At 27.1% G+C, this 22,706-nt stretch overlaps 1 pseudogene; it reads right to left on the bottom strand.

Moving 5' to 3' along the window:
• Positions 1 to 14,894: 14,894 nt before the first annotated feature.
• LOC119673642 lies at positions 14,895 to 15,044 on the bottom strand (annotated as a pseudogene).
• Between the last annotated feature and the right edge of the window lie 7,662 nt (positions 15,045 to 22,706).

Here is a 22,706-nt window from a genome sequence, read left to right as displayed (position 1 = left end):
CCATATATGTTGGGCATATATTTTTTGCTACGAGGTAAACAGCATTTTTCGGAAATTTTGAATAGGTTGCAGTTCATGTTTGACGCCAATATACTTTACTGTAAGATAGTGATTAAATTGTTAGTTTGAGTTACTTTCATCTCTAGTTGTTGATCTATCTACTGAATTACAGTTAGGATTTAATTGATAATGAGGTCTTATGTTGTGGTTTTTCCGAATTATTGCAATTGGGCACTTTTACTCTTTTTTAGCTGGGAGGTATCTACAGAGTCCCTCACATCTCTTTGACTAATGTATATATTCCTCACAAGCTTCGGTGATTATTCGATGACTGAACTAAAATCTGCATACCGCCCCGTACGACTAATGACTCCTTTATATGAACTCCTTTATTGGACTAATATGTATACGTGTGTATTTGTAGTTATATTTTTGTTGCCAGCTAAGAGTCAGTTCTATAGTTTAAATTTCGTTTTATATATGTTTATATATGTTTTATATTTATATGTAATTATTAAACAATGATTATAATTATTAAAATTATTAAATAATTAAATTAAAAATAATTTTAATAATAATTAAATAATAATAATTTCATTTTAAGTACATATATATATATTTGTACTTAGAATTAATATTTTATTCATATAATTTTTAAACTCAGCTGATAATTGGAATAATTGTGGCAATGTAGTATACATTTTTAATATATTTTATATATTCTAAGCAGTAATGACTTATTTAAAAATTTGTGTGTTATCATTTGATTTGTATTTTATATTTTTATATATTATTTTTTTACCTGAATTTTTTTAATAATATAAATAAATATTTTATAACTTAAACTGTATTTATATTTATATTTTTATGCTTTTTAAAACTTTTATTATTTCAAATATAAAAGATTATATATGTAATGATATCGTAATCATTACGATAACATATTTTGCAGAAATAAATGCATTTAAATAAATGTTTAAAAACAAATTTTAATTAATTTTTGCGTATTTTGTATTTATATTAAAAACGAATTTATAAAGTGTTTTAGCTTTAGAGAATTTTTGTAGCGCTTTTAATAAAAACAGTTTGTTTCAAAAACATATAAACAAAAATAATGCGAAATAAATAAAATAGTTTTTTTAAAAATTAAAAAAAATAAATATGTATAATAATTTGCAAATTATGTGTAATAATTAAGCATGAAAAAAATAAAACATAATTAGTTAGCAAAAACTAATATCAATAAATACGAAAAAAAAATCTAAAAAATGAATATTTTCACTACTTTTCAATAAATCAAAAAAACTATATACATATATAGAAAAAGAGACTATAAATTGCGTATATATATTATAATGAATTCAACTTTTATTTGAAATTTCAATAATAATAATGAAAAAAACAACAATCAGATATACATATGAGTACATAAATACGTCTTCAAAGAAAGGAGCTTATTTTTTATATTGCCACATTTTGCAAACAAAACACACAATATCATATAAGACATTAAAAATATCTTTAATATTACTTAACATATTAATAACTTCCTAAAAAATATAAAACAGTTTCATTTAGTATACGGTATAGTTTGCATTTTATAACTTTATAATTAGTTGCATTTGAATTTTGAATAAATATTTTTATTAATTATCATTTATAATATATACATTATTAATTAATATATTTAAAAAAAAAAGAGCAAACTCAATCATTTTAATTTATTACTTGTGTAAAAATTATAATGTAATTTAAAAAAATGAATACTATACATGAATTATAATTGTTGCACTTATTAAAAATAAATTTAATAATTACAATAATATTATTAATATTATATTTAAAAAAAAATATTTAAAATAAGAAACTATATTTAAAAAAATTATGCCACGGAAGCGCAGCTTTTCTAAAATAAAATAAAGCAAAATAATATATCAGAAATAAATATTTATTTGTATTTTTTTTTAATGGCTTATGTAGTAATATATATACATATATAAAGTAAATTTTAATTTTAACCCTTTTAATATCATTTGCAAAAAAAAACAGTGTCATAAGAGTAAATTAGATTTGTCAATATGTTTATAACGCATTGAAGGTACGCCGTAAAGTAAAAAGTATCTACCATAAACTACGGGAAAGTTTAAGCTAACATTTTTCCAGTTGAAAACCAATGGAGCTATATCCAAACACGTTTTAAAGAAATGGAGACACATGTAAAGTGGTATTGTTCGAAATGTGTGGTCATTTTGAAAGACATTTCTGAACAAATGATTAAAATCTCTTAAATTTCTTTTTGTGTACACGTCTTCAAGATTCTATGCGTCCATGTCTTGCATAGCGTCCGCAATCAAATAAAATTTGTTCGTTACGTACTTGATTTTTATTATTTTATTTTCAATTTCTATTTATTGCGTATATCTAAATTGATAACTAATGCGGACGTTATCTCACGGATGGTCTCGAATAAATAAAATAAAATATCATCAAGGTAATTTTAATAATGGATAATTGTTTCTAGGATTTTGGGCTATGTCTATTAGCAAGTACAAATTTATGTAAACATGTTGTCTAAAATAAATCTTTGCAGTTATTATTATTATTACGTATTATGTATATATAGTATATATGCATAAAAATAAATTTAGTTATGTATCATATTCCTTGTTAAATATGTTTTCATTATTTAATTTTATTTATAACCATATCAATTCCAAAAATTAAAATTCAAAATTTATATTTCGAAATTAACATTTAATGAGTTATATATAGTTTTGTAAATGTATTATTAGTTTAGGTTATTAGTTATATTATTCAATTTTTCATAGATGTACTTTATAGATGTACATAGATGTACTATATAATATGCGGTACAATTCCGCATATCTTCCATAATTCTTGGTGCTTTATCTGGACATCCAGCGTGTCTTCTGTAATCACGCTCTACTATCGTAGTTACAACAACCCTATGCATAGAGTTTTGTCTTAGTCAATATAGTATACTACCTAGCAAGGTAGTAATTACAAGAAGATCCTACCTTCCTCCCTCCACTTATTTACAAATTTGGTTTAGATATATTTGCTTTATGTGCCTTTCCTTTAATAACTGGAATAGGGTTTCAGTTTTTGGCCTTTACGATCTAATAGCTGGAATGTGTACATTTTTCATTCCTAAGATGTGGTTTTAGTTGGTTCAAGTCTCACACTGTAGCTTTCGATGTTTTTCTCCGACCAGAAAATAAGATTTCATTAAAATGATTTTATTTTTGTTATGAATCTTAAAATGTCTACATAATATACGTTAGTAAAGGACTATGCCAAGGATTATTTTTTGACATTGACATCAGTACAAAAATTTATTTCCATTTTTTAATGAGACTAAAATCTCTCATATTTTTTCAAAGAAATTTCGTTAAATGGATTTCCATGTATCTAAACAATCTATTCTGTAGTATTTTCTAAAAAAGATTTTTTTTCACTTGTTTGGTTGTAGTTTCATTTTTATTGACCCATTGACATATTGTAACCACAATCTATTGTATCAACTATAATTTTTATTTAATGTTTGCACAACTTTCACCATTAAAACTTTCACATTCCAGGTCACAACGAATGTTGCAAACTAAGAGTTCAAAACAAATTTATATGGAATTGCTTCTACTACGTGTGTAAGTACTATTGATGCAATGTGTGAATATTTCTAGGTGTCTACGAAATGTGTAAAGATACTTTGTACATACCCGTAAATACATTAATAATGTGGATTATTGCATTGTCTAACTTTCTGTTGCAGTAAAAGCATTTTTATGCAAAACAGTGCGGCAAGGATTTTACTAAATGAGAATTCAAAGCATTGTTTCCAAACTGCATTTGTAAAATTTTCCACCTTCACAGGATGTTAAGGATCAATATGTATGTCAATATAAATACCATTTTATAATATTGAAAGCAAACAGATTCTTAACTGACAACATAAACTACAAACGTACGAATACATTATTGCATTCAGGGTCAGATTATTTCAAATAGATAAACTTTTATGTTTAATGGATAGTAGTTCAAAATAGTAATTAAGGTTGGTTTATGTTGATTTGTTACAGTATTGACTTTCAATTAAAAACTGAATGTTTTCAAGAACACAAAATTTACAATTTAGAAAACTCTATCATTTATATTACTTATAAATTATTACTTATATTACTTATAAATTGTACTGCAACAACAAAAATTTTTATTATTTTAAATTAATTGAATTGTAAGAGTATTGTTTCGAGTATTGCCAAATACACATCATCAATGATATTAGAATTATTTCTTATATTTAATTATTCGGAAAAAGTTCTATTGAAACTGCAAGTTACAAGGGTTGAACTCGTACCCTGCCAAATTTGATGCGCAGAGTCAGTGCTCAACTGACTCAAAAATTCAATGAATTAAATAATAAAAAATTATATTGTCTATTGAAAACAATAGTTTATATTTAGAATTTAGTTTCTTTACTCAAAAAGACGTTAAAAATCAATTTAAATATGAATTATTTGTAATTTAATAAATTTTAAAGGTGTTTCAATGTACTCGTACATTAGAAGAACTTGAGGAAGAAATATAAATTCTGATTGAATGTGAACAGTTCAGTCTATTAAGTGAAATATGATTAGTAGTTCAGTGAGATAATGAAGAGATAACTGACACTATAGCGGAATATAATGAAAGAATCTTTACAATATATATGGGAATTATATAAGAGTCATACAACTTCACCTTTGATTGACAAAAATAATATCGAGTTCTTTACATTTATGTATTGTATAATATAAAAAGTAAAAATAATATAAGGATAATTTTTTTATGAACAACTAAAAGACCAAGCGTTCTAAGAATCAAAGTACTCTATCTTGGTAGCACCTAAAGCAAATTGAGTGCCTTATTATTTTCTGGCTATCAGTTACAATAGCTAGGTTCTGATAGTTCTGATAGTTACATTTGAGTGGAAATAAACACATCTATGTATCGAGTAGATTATTGGTTTAAAGGTAGTTGTTATTTTGTATAGCGCCTGTGAGTATTTTAGCTCCAGTCCATAGAGAATATCTAAGGCTACTCCTTCGGTCATGAATACAGAATCATTTTGTAACACTACATTTTGACTAAACCGTAACGGACACAAATAACAATTAAAAGTCAATTAATTATAGTCAATTAAAAGAGTTGTTGTTATAGAGTCGTCCTTAAAAACACTTCTTTCACTTAGAATTAGAAATAATTGTAAAACGCTGTGTGTTCTAAGAAGACCTCAATTATTTGTAATTCATATTGATTGCAATATTTTTAACGTTTAGATAATTCTATGTTATACACACAGAATACTAGGTACTCTTTTTGATCACTGATCACTGATTATTGAATAGATGTTGATGTAGATAATTCTGAATTCGTATATACCCTATCTATTTAAAAGTAGCCGAAATTAATAGCTTCAAAAGTAAATGATTTGATGGTGTGTACTGATTAGTACTAATAGTTAGTACGATTGATAAATCCAATGAAACTTAATTTATAAAATTCCCTATGAATTATAAAGTAGCCGAGGCCAATAGCTGCAAAAGTGAATGATTTGTTGGTGTATACTGATTAGTAGTAATAGTTAATCCATAATTCATATTTTGAAATATATTCTACTGACACTTAAATCTTTTAAAATGACATACCCTGTATCTTATTATTAGCAATTATTTTATGTTTCGAAAACTGCTTCATTCAATTTTTTAAAATGACAAAATTTTGATCCTTTATAAAAATGCTGTAAAACTGCAATAATTCAATTTTATGCATTGAGTAAACATAAAAAAGGTTTACCATTTTACCATTTTAATTTGTCGAAGAGCATCAGGTTTCATATTCCCTTTGAAATCATTGAAGCGTATAATAGTAAAAGCATACTCCTCTTCCATCATAGTAACTTAATATATTTTATAAATTATTTATCAGTCCTGATGGATATTTAAATGTGTATTACACAAAAAATCTGACAGATGAAATACAACTATACATTACTATACATAATAACAATTTGACATTCAAACAACGCAGACATATTTTGTATGAGAGATGGATTTGCGGTGCACTTTTGTGCAGAATTGCACTCATACGCCCGGATGTACCAGTTTTCATATATAATAATGCTGGCATATTCATTTTATGAAAAACATTTTTATGGACTTCTTTCCGTGGTTGCAAAATATTAAAATAAAATAAATTTTTTTTAAACATTTTATAAATAAATACATTCCTCTTGCTTTGGATTTACGAGTAAATTTTCACAATGCGGTTAACGTTGCATAGCAACAGACCGAAACCATAAAGGCGCTACACGGAATTCTACTTTATTTCTATAATTTTTACTGTTTGTTGATTGTTAATAATATTTTTAGTATTTTTCATTTTTTTAGTTTCCAACTTAACTTATTTATATTTTATGTTTTGTAGAAGTGTTCGCGTTTTGTTGGGCACGTTTTTGATTCAGCATTAATGCACCGGAAATGCATCATAAGGCAGCATCCTATGTAGTAAAATGTTTGTGGCAGTATTTTCTGATTACGTATATTACGTATACGTTCTTATATAAAGGGAAATTTTCTGAAATATAAAAAAAATAAGCAAACAGGATATAAAAGATATTAAAATGTCGAAGTTAGTTTTCTAGAACATCACAACTGCATTTGGCATCGTTTGACAATCTCTTTATACGTTTTTCTACAGTCTTTATAGCCTTTTTATTCATAAGTAAAATATAACACATAAATTAATATCAAGTAAATTTAAAGGAAGCAACGCTAAAATATTCACTAATTATAATTAATTAATTTAATTAACAAAAAAGATTCACGCAGTTTAGTTATGAAGTAGCGAGTAAGTAATGTAATGATGTGATATAAATATAACACATAAATTAATATCAAGTAAATTTAAAGGAAGCAACGCTAAAATATTCACTAATTATAATTAATTAATTTAATTAACAAAAAAGATTCACGCAGTTTAGTTATGAAGTAGCGAGTAAGTAATGTAATGATGTGAGCTGTTATGATTTTTTAAAGTAAATTAAATAATTTAATTTAAATAATAAGCAAATTATTTATTATTATTTACACGAAAGTGATTCGGTCCACATATAGCTCAAAAAGTCCTGAAAAATTATTCAACTTCGGCAAACATTAACTAAGGAGAAATTCAAAATATAAGTGTATCGACGAAAAAGAACTCAGAACATATATAGATACTATAGCTTCTGAAATAGCTGCTAAATTTCAACAATGCTTACATTAGTTGATTATCACATAAAAACTAATTTGTTGATTGCAGTAACTGATTAACAGATATCCGTTTATTTCACATAATCAGATTATTTCACATAACTGATTATTTATCCGAACCGATGAGTACTCTGAAAAATATTCTGCGAAATTAAGACTTCTCCAAAAATTTGCCCCGTTTTGTAGCCAAAGGTAAGGAATCATAGAGAAAATGCATAATCGACTCATTTTCGCCTCAGTCTATACAACTTCTATAGTGACTGTTGATGCTTATGTGGGTGGGATTCTATATCGTAGTAACATAAAAAAAATGCATTAAGTTTTATGATATTGATGCAGTTCCTGTTAATAAGTTCACATGGCCTTATCTTAAAACACAGATGCTTATTTGACCAGAATACTACACAAGTTATAAGTGCCTTCTAACTATTAACTCACTGAAGACAAAGTCCTTTTTAACGATCTTCAGAGGATTATAAATTACAATTTCTAATTACCTTTGATTTAAGTTCTAATAATTTTATCTTACGTATAAAATACATGCTAGATCGATCTAAATATTACACAAGTTGTGAGTGATTTCTACCTATTAACTAACTGAAAAAACTAACTGATAAGTGCCTTTCTTAGCAATCTCCAGGAGAATATGAACCAGCACATCTAAGCGATATCCATAGAAACAGCAAGCCAATTTAGAAGTTAGATTTAATGATAAAAGATTAAATTAATCTGTTAGATTATCTGTTAGATCTGTTAGATTATTATTTATCACTTCATCAGACTAAGCAATAATTGACCTCAGATCTGCATACCTTCCCGAGGAGCCTGTAACCATTCTGAGATTTGATAACGCGGTGTTGGTAAGCCTGTCAGTTTTCGTAAATAGTTTCAAGAATCTATGCTTTATGTATTTTTTGATTAGATCAATCATGAGGTCCCTAAGGATGTCATTCGTTACAATCTACCATGACATCTTTTCAGAGCCTAGCTTTGTGCAATTTCTAGCTGATTAATAGTAGTGTTTGAAGCTTTGCTAAATGCTACACAACCATATAGAAGTAACGGACGAATTATTTGGTTATATATCAGTTTCCTGTTCTTAGCATTGAGATTTTTATTTCTAAATAGCGGTTGAAGGTAATGAAGAATTTTGGCACAGCTAATTCTTTTCAGTTGAACATGTTTAAGCCATGTGAATCGTTTGTCTAACGTGATGCCGAAATATTTAGCGCTATCCTCCCAGTTTATCATCATATCGCCCACTCTCATGTATATTTATATTATTTATTTTTATGTTAATGTTTTTATTTAGTTCAGAAACTCTTTAGCATGACTCCAGAAAGATTTAGTATTGTTGGCTTTCATAAGACTTAAATTTTTATTATATATTAGATATTATATATCCCTTAGTATTTCAAATTACACTTTAAAACTAACTATTCCTCGGAGTTCATAGATACAAAAAATGGATAGATAAATCTGAAAAAATAAAATATACCACAAAAGCACTCATAACTCTTTTTGTCATACAAAAAACTAATTCCGCAAAATTTTAAATTGAGTTTTCATTTTTAGAACACATTTTTAGGTTAAAAGCTTGCATTTTTTCCAGTTTATTGTCCAATTTATTACATCACACACAAAACAAATATGTATTTTTGAACTTTTACCCACAAGACACAATAAGTACACAAATCCATGTTAAACGAGGATGCTTTTATACGCGGCATGCATTGTCCTTTAAGCAACGCGTAAACGTTTTTGTTTATGACGAAAATAATAAATGCAACTCGCGTCGCGCTTCACTCGAAACTAAATTGACCCAGTAAAGCTAAAAATATGTGCAGCTTAAATTGGATAATGTCACACACTCATAAATACTGAAAGTGGCTGGGAAGGCACTGCAGAAACTTAGTTGCCAGTTTGCATCCTGCTGCATGTTAACCTTTACTGGAGCGTTTTGCAGCAATCACAGCAGCAGCTGAAATGTCATCAGCGTTTGGCTTTGGCCAAGCTCCAATTATGTCTTGCTTATTTGTGGATGAGCACTGCCATCCAACGACCAGCTGCGTTGGAAAATTAATTTTAGGAGTACATAAAGCAAATTTTTGGAAACTTTGTGTAAGAAAAACACTCCACTGGCATTATTGGGCAATTCGAATTTTGCCTGTTTTGGCAGCTGGAAACTTGCTGGCATAAATATTATAAATGTTGAATTCGGAAATATTCTATTTTAAGGACGAAAAGGCAAAAATAAATAAATTTTAAGTATCTAATTAAATGAAATCCTTGATATGCTAAAGCTTTTACAGCCTTGTGCTCAACACAAAATCGTTCATACAATTCAATGAAAATATTATGGATTACTTACATATTCACAGTAGACTAGAAGGTTTATATACGAAACTCTGAGTTGGTTATATTGGGTCAAACTTAGCTGTAGATTTCATCATAGCATTTTAATGAAGTTAATAGCATTTAATATGCATCTTCACAATTACTTAACTTCTCAAGTGTTTTAAGTTGTAGCTGCTGTTTATGCATTTGTTGCTCGCATACGATCCTGGGCATGACTCGAGAAACAATCTTTGTCGATCCAAAGAGCTTCACTTAGGCCTATTGACCCATTGTATTATCATATAAGGGAAAAATTCAAAAGTTTAAAACCACGTTAAACCTTTGGCAAAGCTTAAAATGCTATTTAATGGAAGGTCTTACAGTTGACCAAGATCATCTAAGCTTGGATTTATTCACTTTTTACTTAACTTTTTCTCAAACTGTTCCATATTTAAGATATTGAGCGTTTTTTGACTGAATATCAAAACTGAGACACAAATTACTACCTCACTTAGATGCAGACTTGACATATTTACTTTTCCAAGCACCTAAAGGCGGATCTATCCGGCTTATGGCAACAGAGTTTGTGACGACGCAAAGCACAACTTCTTTTACTGAAATAAGTGGCTATCATTTAGAGAAGAGACAATAGTCCGAATTGAGCCAACAGAATCCAAAAATATAGTGAAAAAGTTGAAAGAGAACCTAGAGAACTAGTGAACAATACAGTAGTAAGTGATTCAAAGCTGCGAAATTAAACGTATAAAGGAGAAGCAGAAACTAGGGTAATAAATAGGGCAGTCATCAAAAAATGTGGTGAAAATGTTGAGGTCTAGTCGCAGATCAAAAATCAAAAAAATGTAACTTGCAACGCCAATATAAAAAAGAGCCACCACGAAGTAATGCAAAAACGGTTCCGGGGGGAAATAAGAGAGGTCTCTCCGAAGAGAGGGTATTTTAGTCTGTATACTATGCATACGGACTCTACATATGTAATATATATACTAATATACTAAATATATTAATATGTTAGCGAGTCGGCCGTACCATTCCGACAACAGTGTATAAAGCATTCCACTTCCTTACTTACCAAAAAAAAATATTAAATAATTTGTATTAAATCATATCACTTGAAGAAATTAAAGGGATCAAATCTCATTTTTCAAATATATATTAGATCACTCAAAAGAGAACTATCACAACATCTAGCCATCCATTGTCAGAATGGCATTGAAATGAATGAAATTTTATTTTGAAATGTTCTTCATGTATACATATTGCAACTAGGAATCATCACTCCAAGTGTGTAGACCACAACTGAAACAAATTTTAAAATGGGCTATGATAACAAATGCTATTAAGAGGCATAATTGATTACTGCTCATACACAATCGTTTCAAGCAATCATAAGCACTATTCACAGACATGATGAGGCTTGGTTGGTGAGCTGATGAAAATGTCAGTAAATGGCATCCGACCGAAGTACCACAAAACGATGTTAGTGAGGTTTGGTGCATTTGGCCAGACAAATTAGCTGTTAGTTTTAACTTTGCCTTCTGGCAAATTTTCAAGAACAAAGTACAAAATTTAACTAAAACAAGAAACTATGAATTTTCTATTTCATTTGTAATGAAAGAAGAAATTATTCGAAATTTTGAGCGAAACTTTGTATCTTAATTGGAGTTGAAGTTTACAAATTTCAAGGATGTTTTAATGCGTCCATACGAAAATAGCTACGCAAAATTTAGTTTGGCTCCGAGCATTATAATGACTCTCAAAGACTCAAAAACTAAGACGAAATGTAAGCGAGGCATTGCAGACCTCTCAAAAGGAAAATTCAGCACATAACTTAATTCTGTAGTGAAGAATTCTATTTTAACAAAGTTTTGTTTGGAAAATAATTTCATTAGCAGCATTTTTGAAGTGTAATAAAAATAATAATATAAAATAGAAAAAACTTGTACAATGTGAAGAAATGAGGATACGAGTACATATCAGAAGAATTAAAATTCAAATTCTAAAAGTTTTGAAATGAAATAATTTTCTATAAAATGATGGTTATTAATAGTTATTATTAATATTAATGCAGTAGAATATTTTAAATTATTATTTGAAGAAATAAAACAATTTCGAGAACTTAAACAAAACTTTTACGAGTCCTCAGTATCCTTGAGTTGAACCTGCCTTTGCCATTGATACCAGCTGATTATATTTAAATAATCATATACTCATTATATAAATGAGTTTACTAATAATTAATTAGTATGATACGATTTTTTCGACAGAAGACGACACAAGTCATCGTCGTAAGTTCTAAGCTTATAGTAAATATGAAATTTTATAAATGAATATAAATGCCTGAATAAAGAATTAACAATATATTTAATAGCACATTCTTTATCTTGAATATGAATTCATTTATATCTTGAATTTTGAGTATCTTATACCTTGAATTCATTCAATGTAATAGTAAACTCACTTCATTCGGCACAAGACTCTAAAAAGCTCGTCTCCACTAGTACCACCAACTAGTGGTATATGAAGAAGATAAAGAAAGAATTAACTTTTTTTTGTAAAGAGGGGAGGTTAGACGCAACATCACTATGTCGTCACAATAGAGGTATGCACGATTTCTACGGACTAAAAACGATCCTCCTCGTGTGCCAGACTATTTCTTCCCAATAACTTTATTCGTGAATACTTCAAGGTTTGGTCCCTTTATTGGTTATCCACTAATTTAATATCTTTGTTAGCCTGCGTGCAGGCTTCAATTAGGTTTCTTTGTTTACCTGTTCTTCGAAATTATTAATTTTCAAGATCATATTTTTTCCGTTTTCCGTTTAGCTAAATATTTTTATCTTATATTTTTTTTGCGAATTCCTTTACTTTCCTCAAAAGAGATAAATTTTAATTGAATAATAGTTTAAAAGTTTTTGAGAAATCCTTCATTTTATGAAAGAAAGTAGTGATTTTGGAAAACTATGATTACAGTTATTATTTATTTATGTATTTATTTGTAAATAGTTTGCTAAAGGTACATTACTTTTACAATAGAAAGCATTTAAATAAATTTAATCATTAACCTCAATTTTTTTTCTACTTAACCTCAATTTCGTACAGTACGAAATGGCAATGCGGTCTCTCAAATAACTTTTTACTTGAATTTTACTACAAGTACATAACAAAACAGACCAAATATTTGTGAATAAATTTTGAAGCTGCACTTTTAAATTACTTTGCATACACCTCTACTACAAAGACAGAAAGAGACAAATATATCTACTGAAATGTTTCTATCATATTTGCCTTATTGACGTGCTTTATGATATGTTTATTGATATCATAACATTTTTAATGATTATATATAAATTCTTATTGTATAAGTTCTTATGTACAAAAATAATTTAGATCCAAAACATATATGAATGCATTGCCCCTTGTCCGGGGTATGCAATTACATGTCATTTTAATTACAAACATTTTATAACTACTATACCATATATCCAAAATCACAATTATATACTTCTTTATGTGTAGTTATTTTTGTTTATACAAATTAAACTAAATTGATTCGAAAACAATTGTTATGATTTATTCAATTTTATTTGTTTAAATATGAAGACACTAGTATGATACTAGTATTATCCATATGAACTCAACAGCTGTTAACGTACAAATCGCTAAGAGGACCATTAGCGGTACTTCTTAAAACGTATGTTTCTCTTAATATTTCTAATTTTTTTCTTCATAACTTCGAATTTTAGTAATTTCTTCTCAATTTCATTAAGTTCAAGCTGCAAAAATATATATTTTTTATTACAATTATTTACGAATTCCATTTAGGAACATGGAAACTTACAATTTTTTTCTCTTTTGCTTTAACAATTTTTTTGATTTCAGCCGCCACATCAAATGAACTAATCTTTGAACCTTTCTTGGACATATTTTTTTTTATATCTACAGTTTTTTCCACTTTTTTTGACGGCATATTGTTTTTATTATTATAATAATAATATACTTTATTAATTTTAATAATAAAATTAATAGAATCTATTAATTATTATTAGATTTAAGGCAATTGAGAGAAAACTTTGAATATTGTGTGTTGAATGACTGTATTGCACACCTTTCTTTTTGGGCTTTCTATATTATTAGGGCTGCCAAGTCTTTTAAAAGTTTCTTGCAATAAATATTTTTAATTTACACTGACGTGTAAACCAAAGTATAAGAATATGGTTTTTGTCAATGGAGAAAAGTTGTTAGTTTTAGTAAACAAAAAAAAAAGATATTATACGAATATTATATGGATATGGGAGGAATGTGTTACTATTATTTAAATTAGTAGGAATAGTCTGTTTTATATTGTAAGAAATTTGTCATAATTAAGGCCAGTATAAACGAATAAAAGTATATAGCAGCTTATGCATATTACCTATCAATGAAAATATATCATATTATATCTAAAAATGTATGTATCCCATATATGTTGTTTATGCTTCTTATAAATAGATATTTTTATTAGCGCCATTTTAATGTAAAATGCAAAAATATTAAAATAATTTTTTTTTTAACTTCATTTAAATAGGTAGTATTACCAGTAATGAAAATTTTAATTAGCAAAAAATTTCCACTAAACTCAAATTTTATTATTTAAAAATCACAAACGATATTTTATATCGAAAAGCAATTTGAACAGTAGTAAGGTACAATAAAATTTTGTTTTTTCCAATATTACCAAATATCCATCATTAGTGGTTTTGGAATTATTTCTTATATATAATTATTCGTAATAAATTTTTTATGACTGCAAGTTATTCATTCGTCATAATTGACTTTAAAAAATCAAATTTGATGATTTAAATCTCTTAAATCTCCACATTTATTGTGAATTTCGCCCTTAATGAAATTCATTACTTTCCGTTACAAACAGCAATAAATAAATAAATAATAAATTAATGTGTACATTGTGTGTATGTGTAAATAAATAAATATTTATTTATTCAATTTAGATTGCATACGAGAAGTCATTTATTTATATATATAAATAAATATATTCCGCAGCACTAACTTCAGAGGCTATCGACTCAGATTCAAGATCAAAATATGCTGCGTTTATTGTACAGAAAAGTTTATTTATTTATCTCAATTTATCTTAAGCAAATTATCTTATATCGCTTGCATGAACGATCTGTTAAGTCAAACTAGTAAGATTAATACATTCCTTGTAGGATTTGAATGGTTTAAATAGATATAATCTACAAACACTATTAATATAAACGAATATTCAGTATTAAGAATAATCGCAAAGGTGAACTGCACCGCAGTACAATGGCCAAGCCTCGTTTCGGGGAAACCGCCTTCTTGATCACGTTAACCCCTATGCCAGGTTAGTAGAGCTTTTCTAGTTTAGTTATAAGATTTTATATTTTATATTTAATTATAATAAAAAAAAAATAAAAAAAAAAAAATTATTCAGTATACGTTAGTAGTAAATAAATAACATTAAATATTATTTCACAACGAATTAACTACACAACGAATATATGTATCAAAAATATTTTATAATATGCAATGAATATTAAAAAAAATAAAAAATGTTATTTTAAAAAAATTTATTTAAAAAAAAATTTGAAAAACAAACAATTTAAAACAAAAACAAAAATAAAAAAAAAAAAATTTTATGGTGTATTTTAATTTTCAACTAATTTTTTAACTATTTGCATCCTTTTAAATCCTTTCTATACTATTAAAATCTTTTTAATTATTAAGATTCTCTTTCATAATAATATGAAAATATTTACTGTAAGGGATTCTTTTTCCAATCGAAAAATATTTCATAATTTCTTAATAAAGAGTACAACAATCTTCTGTTCATCTTTCGTTAGTTCAAGTTTAATTATAGTTTATTAGATAATTCATATTATTATTATGGACCCGTACTACGCACAAATCATTCTCGACGGAGAAACTACTTCCCACCTAAAAATTTCTATAAGCAACTCTTCTCAATTGCCCCGTAATACTTTTTCATTCATAAAATAATTACGAAGGAGTTCTTATCCGCACATGCGCAGAACAAAGCTATTTCTTCTCCTATTAAAATTGCCAGGGGTAAATACTGGGTATGGAAGAAGTTAAGAAATACAGTTAAGAGAAAATTTGCAAAAATAATAAATATAATAAAATGTCACAAGTCGCTCTTAAATTTTCTATCATTATTTCCAAGTAGACCATCAAACGGTTCGCAACAATATTTATTATTTTTATCATTAGTGACATAAATATTGAACTAATATTATTTATTAAGAATTTTTTAAATAATTTCCTAAAAAAATAATAATACACTTCAAAGTGTTACAATGTTTTAAAAATTTATTTTATTTTTTAGAATTTATTTTCATTTTTTAAAATTTATTTAAAGATAATAACTGAATTAAAGAGTTCCTTATTTTAAAGACTTAATTCTAAAAAGTAATATGTCTATCATATAACTCCTCCAAGTTACATATGCTTACTTGAAATCATTATAGATTTTCAGGGAGGAATCTTCAACATGCGATAATGGTACCTTCAATAGCAGCATATTTAATAAATATAACAGATCCGTCTAGATGTGAGGTAAAATTCACTCATCTTTTTTTTTATGGAGACTGATCTAGAAGAAAAGTAACTATATCAGATAACTATAATTTCAAGATATATCTCTATCGCTTGTCATTTACAACAGGTCAAAAAAAAACGGCAAGTCCAATAAGTCATGGCATGACATCGTCATGGAAGAACAAATAGCAATTCATAATTTGTGACGTTATGTAAAGACGTTATGCAAAGGTCATTAGATCGAACGATATTTATCACTCATGATGTTATCGCTTTTATAAGTTTCAGGAATATTTGTTTTGATGAAGGATGATCTAGAAGAATTTCTAAAACTACACAACGAATAACAATAACAGATCTATATATTAATTTCATGATATATTTATGAGTATACCACTTCCCACTTATGCCAGAACAAAGATATATGGTAAAACTGACCAGTCTTCACATGACATACATATGACTTGGAAGATAGTAATACATAATATATTATTTAGAACTACTTGAGGCGATCATCATTAAATCGAACGATATTTATCATTCACTTTATACTGCTTATCATTATTGATTTTTTCATTGAAAATGATCATGACATGACAGGATGGGCAGAAAACAATACATAATTTATGACTAAGGAGATATGCATTATGTTAAATGATTACTTTATGTTTAAATTTTTACATCAGTTTCTGGATATTCACTTTATACTACTTACCTTAATTTACCTTATCATTGAATATGATTATACATATTTGTAAATCTAGATACCTAATAATGATAACAGATCTGTTAATTTCAAGGTACATCTATATAACTTACCGTTTTGAAAGATGGCAACGCCTATTGACAGATAGCTAGTTGGACACGTGAGGTAATGTTCTTTAGTTCAAAGCATATTTACAATTTCAAGTTCAATGTATTTTTTTAAGTTTCATTCTATACTGATGACTATCATCCAACTTTTTACGGAAGATGACCTAAAAAAATTTATAAGTCTTTGATGTCATATGCAAACCTTACACACTGTAGAATTATGTAATTTATAATTTGTCCTTTTTATTCTGTAAAACTTTAGCACCTGACAGATGAAGTTAAAATAACCATTTTTAATATAAACTAAAAGAATGAAGAAATTATATATTTCTGACATAGGTATTAAAACTTATAGTATGGTTAAGATTTTACTTGAGGAGTATACACTAATCAACTACATATTAAATTAATCAACCAGTTTAAAATCATATTTAAACATTAAAAGGGGAATAAATAATACTTTGAAACACCAATGTATTTTCGATTAGTAAATCAATGTAGATTTTCTCTCCAGCAGTCAAATTCTATTGCTCAATCGAACATTTTTAGACTAAACTAACATTTTTATAGGTTATCCATCAAGTCATATGAAACAGCTATTAATTTCAGAGTAATCTTGTTACTCTAGAAAAATATCTCGAGTGTTATAAATTAATCTCAAATGTTATACATTTCGCTTAAGATTTATCAATCGAAAATAAATATTGCTCTAAAAATGAATTCCGATTGAAGAAATTACTCCAGATTTAACAATTGAAAACGGCATAAGTAAAACATCTAAAACTATATAAATTATAAATATTTTTATCATCACCATTTATCTCAGCTTTAGCTAACACAAATATTTTTTTATTATACACAATATTACGAGTAAACTAGAGCTCTTATCTATAATCCACTGAATTAGTAAAGAAAGGAAATAGAGCAGATTTTACTAAGCCAACACATAATCTTTAATCTCAACTTTTTAGTTATGTTCATGATTCGCTCCAAATTTATAAATGACAAAATATAATTTTGGCTTATATACTTTAACAATAAACATAAAAAAATAAAATAAAATTTAATATTGCAAAAATATCTGAATAAAATCTTTAAATGTAAGGAACAAATATACGAAGAGAATATAAATAACAACAATTTTTAAGCAAGAAAATGGTTTGCTTAAATAAAATAAATAAATTCAAGTAGCTTATAAATTTTAAACGAGCTAATCACAGAAAATAGCTTCAGCAAGGAATAGAAAAAATGTCCTGCCACACTAGCAACAGCCCGAGGACATATGCAAACGTGCAGCAGTTCCACTGTAGACAATTAGACGTTGCTAATCTTATTTACAGCAATGAAAAAATAAAAACAAAATACAAAAACAAATAAAATAGTAAACTAAGACAAAACAGCAATGTTGCCAACCTAACATCGACTTCCACCGACTTTCAACGACAGCCAACAGAACCCAAGGCTACAGGTTACGTAGAGAATGGATGGCGATGAGTACAAGTCAACTGCAGTAGCATGGTAAATCAAAGTGAGAGCTTGGTTATAATGTAAATCGTTATTTAAATTTCTTAAATAAAAATAAAATAATTCCGAGAAAAGGAATAAAAGAAAAAGAAAAACAATAACGAAACAGTGTAGAAATAAAAGGAAGCAGTATTTCAAAATCAGTGTTGTGTTGTTCATCAGTTGATGTGTTGCATTAAACATCAGATCATTTTAATACTGACACTTGCAATTGTCTTCTATATAAAAAATTAACTACTCAAAGTAAGTAAAAAAATAAATTAAAATAAGAAGATTAAATGTTTTTAACTTTCTACAACAACTTTTAGATTCTTAACAGTAATTTAATGGTTTAGTTTACTTAATAGTTGCATCATTTTACCTTGGATAGAGAGATTGAAATTGGGAGACTTCTACTAAAGATATTAATTATTCGATATATGTAGGAAAATAAAGCTGATGTGAAAATAAAAAGTTTAAAAAAACAAATATAAACTATAAAAACATGAATAAATATTATACATATTAATAAAAGATAGATCCAGACAAAAAGAGTTTTGTATAAAATATAATTGTAGTGAATTTTTAAGTAACTTTTCACACGGATCATGAATCCAGCACTCGCTTAGTTATTTTATTTACATATACATATAGTATAACATTTAAATAAATTAACAAAAATTAAAAAAAGACGTTTAGTTTAAGATGCTGCTTCCAAAGAACCAATTAATTAATTTCAGATTCAATCTAGCTTGTTAAGATACAAATTTAAAATATTACTCAAGAGTATTGATCAGCAAGATATTGCCGTTCTTATTGTTATAGCTGTATGGCAATAAAATAATAGAAGCGTAATAAATAGATAAATAGATAATAGATAGATAAATAGATACGTTAATAAATAAATACAGTTAGCAAAGAAAACCAAGGAACAATCACATAGTTCTTAGACGACGATTCACTTCGGACCAGGACAAAATTTGTACCAATATATTGTTTCTACCTAGCGGAATGGATTCATTATTACGTTATGGGTACAAAAGCAGGTCATAAGATATAGTCTTTATTCTAACGACTTTTGCCGATGTGACTCTGCAGATGAGAAGGAAACTGTACATGTACAAGTAACCATCATTAGCAAGGAGATAATTTAAAACATTTCTAGATTAGAGAAGCTTTTCTAACTTTCCTGACAGAAAATTAGAGACTTTGCCATGAGCTCCTCAGACAAGTTAATGTATCTACCAGATTGGTTCTCTTTTATATGAATGGGCAGACTTAGCACATTGATTCCCTTTGACATGAATGAGGTAATTTGAGGTAAAATGAGGTAAAATTGTATAAAATGTAATAATTCTTTATCATTAATAAAACTTTAATTTAAAAAACATAATTTTCTATCATTATTAAAACTACAATTTAAAAAAACATAATATTTATGAATTAAAATACCAAACTGAGTGATAACCTTTATGCGTAAATGTTAGTCATACGATGCAAATATTAAATATATAAAAATAAATGTTACCACGAATAGAAAACTTAAAATATTTATAAAGAGCATAAACATTTTCATTCAAACAAATAACAGCGCATGCAGTTAAACCCACAAGAAAAAATTTCTTACACCTTCGCACAACCGTGCGTATGAGTAACATTTTTCATATGAATTAAATTTTATATGTATCCAAAATTTCACGACTTTAATTTTAAATAACTAAAAAAATAATAATAAAATTATTCATTTAAAATAAAATAAAATATTACATTCAAAATAAAATAAAAATAAAGTTTTCTATTTTTTTTTTTTTCAAGACAACTCAATTTTATATTAAAGGATTTCTGTTCCTCGAATTCCTTTGGTGAATAAGATTTTTCACCTGCTGTGAATGAAGTAAAAACTTAGAGACAAAAAGAATGATAAAATATCTGAATGAGTAGGTGCGCATGATATTCTTACAGAAATAATTCAAATTCATGAAACTAAAATAAATACAAAATTACAAAAATTTTCATTTCCTGAGATTAGCTTGAGTTTTCCAAATAGAAGCAATGAAATAAAATTTTCTTTTATGTGCTTCGGTGTCTATTGCAGATATCCCAGTTTGCTTTAATAAAGGAAATATAGTCAAAAAATGTAAAATACAGTGTCTTTTGTGTAAATTTGAATATTTTTTGGCAAGAGATACTTGTGAAGATACGGAAAAACTTTTACTAGTTGTAAAAGTTTTGAAGCTTGTAGATAACAGAACGAAGGTAGGCTTGAATTTAGGTTGAAATATGCAAGCACAACTTCAAAACGCCGTAATATTTTTTTTCTATGTCTAAATTCGCGTACAAGGAATGCATTTGGCATTTATAACAATTGCAATAATTTAATATTTAAACATATACACTAAAATTTCTCTATTTTCTACGATTTTATTACATTCAGAAATATAAAAATATCTTTTTAAGGTGTCTCATAAAGTTTGATATATAAAATTAAATTTGAATAAATTAATTTTGTTAAGCAGGGTAGATTTTTTTAAAGATTTTATTTAAATACCTTACAGATTACCGCAATTATTTAAATAAATTAAGGTTTTTTAAGACATATCGGTTTTCGGAAATAGACATTGTAAGCTGGGATAATTTACTTTGTGAAACTCCTTTTCTTAGTAGATAAAGACTTTTTAGTGTCACTGTTAAATCCACTAAAACCATATCTTAGAAATGAATGGAGAAGATTTCCACAGCAATGTGAAAACTTCATTTCAGTAATCAAGAAGAGAGTTTAATAGAGGTTTTAATAGAGGTTTAATACTAAGCGAACTAGTTTTATCTAGGCCAGAAAGCAAGGCAGCGGCGCAGATAGATGAGGAGTGATAAAGACTTTGCAATGAGTTAGCATTAATATGCCTACATTTATTAAAAACCTCCAGATACATGGTTAAAATTGAAATTATTTATACATAAGAAATCTATATAATTAAAGTCTACTTATTTAAATAAATCTTTTTAAAGTCACGATACACTTTGCCACTAATAAGAATAATTGAATGTGAAAATAAACTAAAAATAGTGTTATTGAATCTCAGAATGGTTGCAGACTCCTCGAGGAGGTATGTAGATCTGTGGTAAATTATTGCTTAGTCTGATGAAGTGATAAACAATAATCCAGTCAAGGCGTAGAGAGGGGTTATAAAGAAACCTCGCAGTTAATAGAGAATAAAAGTGCTCAAGTGCACTAACTCAACTAGCCTCAACATAATAATATGCAATTATGAGATTTAACTCTTAAATAGTTTATTTTTAATTTTGTATTTTTATGAAAATCTGAAGTAGTTGATAAAAAAATATTTTTAGTTATAAATAAGTGAAATTTTATGAACTTAATTTTCATGAGTTATTAAAAATCCTGTTAATTAACATTCAGAGCTGCCTCTCCGTACCTTTAATTAATGTCTTCTTTATTAGTTCGTTCATTTTAAAGCAAATGTAGTATCATTTTACTTCAGATTTGTGTATAAAATAAATTTTTATTATTATTACAGCAATTACTTTAGAGCCAGAACGCACTATCTGTTGATAAGTTATTTTTGTAGTTGAATTGTTGTTGATAAAATCAAGCTTTAATGTTATTACCTAAATTTTAAAATTTTCCAAACTGCAAGCCGACATACAACATTAAATTTATCAAAATTGTCAAATCTTATCGAAGTGTCAGGTGTCTTCTGGCTGTCAGTTTAAGAATAAAATTTTATTAAGAACTGCAGTAACTTTTTTTAGTAATAAAAAAAAAAGAATTTACTTAAAGTATTTTGCCGACTATTGAAATGAGCATTGCAGACAAAATTTAGACTAGAAAATAAAAACGCTTAAGTTATGCAAATCAAGAAAATTTCAAAAGAGTTTCTGTCTGGCAACAATTTCTATTGTCCGTTAAATCAAATTTGTTTTTACATGAAAAAAAAAATTTATAACAATTTTTTTTGTAGCCAATTTTAAAAAATATTTTCTCTGTGGATTAACTTAATCACATTACTTTCGACAAGACAAGAAAATTGTTATAAACTTGGCAGCAGAGAAGCACGAATAGAATTCCAAAAAAGTAATGCACTTGGCCTTTCATCAAAGGCCACAAACTGTAATTTTTCG

This window comes from Teleopsis dalmanni, chromosome 1 (assembly GCF_002237135.1).
Source record: "Teleopsis dalmanni isolate 2A chromosome 1, ASM223713v2, whole genome shotgun sequence".
Classification (NCBI taxonomy): Eukaryota; Metazoa; Arthropoda; class Insecta; order Diptera; family Diopsidae; genus Teleopsis; species Teleopsis dalmanni.
The sequence above is the reverse complement of the archived record's forward strand: the minus strand, read 5'-3'. Positions and strand labels throughout refer to the sequence as shown.